Source organism: Cebus imitator, unplaced genomic scaffold (assembly GCF_001604975.1).
Source record: "Cebus imitator isolate Cc_AM_T3 unplaced genomic scaffold, Cebus_imitator-1.0 Scaffold11, whole genome shotgun sequence".
NCBI classification, from domain to species: Eukaryota; Metazoa; Chordata; class Mammalia; order Primates; family Cebidae; genus Cebus; species Cebus imitator.
Window position 1 is genome coordinate 4,115,149 of NW_016107326.1, and position 3,962 is coordinate 4,119,110.

Here is a 3,962-nt window from a genome sequence, read left to right on the forward strand (position 1 = left end):
AAAAAAAAAAAAAAGAAAAAAAAACTGCCTGCTACCCAGTCACTAACCCTCAGGGATCCAAGGCCCTGGCTCACTCAGGGCTCACAGTTTGAGGGTGACATCTACCTCGTCTCTCTAAAAGAGCAAAAAATTGTTCCATAACGTCACTGTGAACAGCTGGCCTTCCGGTCATTCTCATCACTTCATCACATGATCAGGCAAGCCAGGAAGGAAGGTCAGTGAGACGCTGACGCCTTTCCTATTAGACAATCAGGAAGCCCACGTTTAGTGATCACACTATGAATCAATCCTGACGCCTTCTCCGTGGTCCCAAGTCATCCTGAGGCGCTCACTGTTTTGTTTATGTTCTTTTGCTTTAATTCAGGACTCTGTGACCACATCATGCCCAGATCACGCTCTGCATTAGTAAAATAGTGGCAGCTGTGGCGTTCAGGTGTTTTCCTTGCCCTCGAGTTCAGCTCAAGTACTGGGGCTTTCAAGTGCAGACTCATGGCCACGGGGGAGCAAGGATCTGGAGGAGTCTGGAGGGTCTGGGGCTGGCGGGTGGTTCTGGAAACTAACGACTCTAGTGTCCCACCATTCACGTGACGTCACCCTGTCTCTATCTCTTTTTCTTGTGATGCTTCTCACTTCTCCTGCCCCGAGGCAGCTGCTGCACTGTGATCTGCGTGTCACCGACTACGCCTCCTGGCCACGGGAAGCCTCATCCTGCCCTGGTCCCTCGTGGCCCTCCTACTTCATGACCTCTCCTGCGCAGCCTCTCGGCAAAGTCAGATTCCATTGCTGCCAGCCTGCCTCTGCGTATTCCAGAGAGGTGACCTGGTGGGCACCGGCAGAGCTCTCTGGGTCAGTCCCCTGCAGGGCCAATGACAAGCCTACCACGTGGCCCGGACTGAGACACCACATGCCGCAGCAGCCTCAGTCTGCGCAGGTGCAGCTGTGTCTCAGGAGCCAGGCTGAGCGCAGCAAAGGCTGCCGCAGACTCATCCAAGGCAACAGCCCAGCGCGCGGGAGCCTTTCCTCTGCCTCTCTATTTGGGGTCACTCATCCGTTCATCTGGTCCACTCGGGGTCACCAAGGTCCTCTGTGTTGTTGATTCCGATGGCCAATTCCCAGGCCTGGTTCTCCCTGACTTTCCGTGGGCATCCGACCAGCTGTCTCCTCCTCTTCCTGGAGGAAGCTCGGCCCCGGGATGCCACAGCACGCTCGCCTGCCGCCGCCTGATTCTCCTGGCAGCCCCTTTCTTGGTCTCCTTCACTCTCCGGCCCCTCCCTTTATCGTTCCCTAATCCAGGGCTGCAGATTCCTTGATTCCCTCATCAACGTCATTGGTCTGATGGCTTTCAATACCGTCTCCATGCTGATGACTGCAATTCACACCTCGCTCCCAGGCCCCCACTGAACTCCAGCTGCAGACTCCCTGCTGCCGACTTTCCACTCGGTGTCTAACACTCCTCCGAAGCCTACAGTGCCCAAACTCCTGATATCCATTTCTAGGTTTAGTTTAATTTTTGTACATTAAAACATTTAGGCCAGGTGTAGTCGCTCACGCCTGTAATCCCAGCACTTTGGGAGGTTGAGGAAGGTGGGTTGCTTGAGCCCAAAAGCTTTGACCAGCCTGGGCAACACGGTGAAACCCCGTCTCTATTTAAAAGACGTGTAAATATAATAACAATGTTTCTGTAGAGAAATATCTCATTATGCTGCCTAGTCTGGTCTCCAGCTCCTGGCCTTAAGTGATCCTCCTGCCTCAGCCTCCCAAAGTGTTGGGGTTACAGGCGTGAGCCACCACCACACCTAGCCTGATAGCCATTTCTATCGACCCCTCCCCTGATCCCTCTCAAAAAACCCCTGCTCCTCTGGGCTTTTTTTGCAAATAACTTTATTCTTCAAGTTGCTCTGACAAAACATGTGTATATATATATATATATGATAAAATATCTTAATATATATTCTATATAGTCATCTTCAACTTCTCTTTCTTCTCTCACTCCCACTTTCAGTCTTCAGCAAATTCTGTCAGTTCCACCTTCAGAATGTGTCCAGAATCCACCCCCTGCTCACCCTCTCCCTGGCTCCCACGATCCTCCTGGCTGCTCACACGCTTCCTCCTTTGCCTGCTGCGGTCGCCTCAACTCAAGCCAAACGACTCCATTCAAATATGATTGATCGCAGGATTCCTCAGCTCCAAACTCTCCAGTGGAGCTTCCTCTCTCACTGAAATTAAATCCAAGGCCATATAAGACTCTAAGGCCTGGCCGGGCACAGTGGCTCACGCCTGCAATCCTAGCACTTTGGGAGGCCAAGGTGGGTGGATCACCTGAGGTCAGGAGTTCAAGACCAGCCTGGCCATCATGGTGAAACCCCATCTTTGAAAAAAAAAAAAAAAACAACTCTCAGGCCCACGGCACCTGGGCCGTCGATACGTCTCTGACCCTTCTTCCTCCTCCTCTTGGTTCTCTTGCCCCATGTCCCCCAGCGCCCCAGACATGCCCCAGCCTTGGTGGTCTTTGTCCCTGAGAGATAACCTCATCGTTACCCACCATCTCCTGTGGGCCTTTGTTCAAATGTTGCCTCCCTTGAGGCCTTTCCTGAACACCTCAGCTAAAACTGCCATCCATACACCCTAGAGCCCCCTCCCTTCCCTCCTGAGATTCCCTCCTGAGCACAGGCTACTGTCCCACACCCCACATTCTTACCGATTCACTCTCTGTATCCCCCACTGAACAAAGTCTCCAAGAAAGCAGGCATTTGTGTCTGTTCTGTTCAGTGCTATATCCCCAGCACCTAGAAGAGTGCCCAACGCACAGGTGTTTTCCATGAATACTTCTGGAATTCGCGAACCCATGCAAATCTTCACTGCCCTGCTCATCCGTCTTTGCCGGGCAACTGCTGTCCATGTGTACCTGCTTTCTCACAGCTGGGAGCTAGCTGTCCTGCAGCCGGAACAGAACCTTCCCAGGGCGCAGTCTGCCTAGAGAATGCATTGCTCACTTACGTGTTGTAGATCTCCTGAGAGAGATTATTTATTTATAGATGGAGTTTTGTTCTTGTCGCCCAGGCTGGAGTGTAATGGCATGATCTCGGCTCATTGCAACCTGTACCTCCTGGGTTCAAGTGATTCTCCTGTCTCAGCCTCCTATTACAGATGCCTGCCACCACACCTGGCTAATTTTTGTATTTTTACTAGAGACGAGGTTTCACCATGTTGGCCAGGCTGGTCTTGAGCTCCTGACCTCAAGTGATCGCCCACCTTGGCCTTCCAAAGTGCTGGGATTACAGGCGTGAGCCACTGTACCCAGCCGGATTTTTTTTTATTTCATAAGACTTTGTTACTCTGTTCCTTCATTTTTACAGTATTAAAAAATTAAGAACGTTCACTTCACCCTATAGTCTCATTTGCAACTAAAGATGGTTCTATATGACACGGGCGCTATAATGTTGGAAAGGCAATAGGAGAGTCTTTGTCAGACACCCTTGGTTACTCACTATTAAAGTCAATAAGCTTCAAGAAGTTGGAATCTCAGGAGTTGGAATCTTCATTGAGGGCCGGGGGAGGGGGTTATGGGCGACCCGCTGACATTGAATTTGTAAGTCTAAATCAGGAAACTGCCAGCCTACTTGTCAAAAAACAATTATTTCTATGTCAGTGTTATTCCAGCCACATGGTAATCTGATGATAATCTGTATCTGGTCATTTAAAACAATGTCAGAATGAGATTTAATTCAGAATCCCTGAGGTGAAATTTCGGAGGAAAAAGCTTTCTGTAATTTAGTTTAAAATGTCCATATTATTGACCAGGGGCAGTGGCTCATGCCTGTAATCCCAGCACTTTGGGAGGCCGAGGCAGGCAAATTACGAGGTCAGGAGTTCACTTTATTGGCTTGGCCAATATGGTGAAACCCAGTCTCTACTAAAAATACAAAAATGGGCCAGGCGTGGTGGCACACACCTGTAGTCCC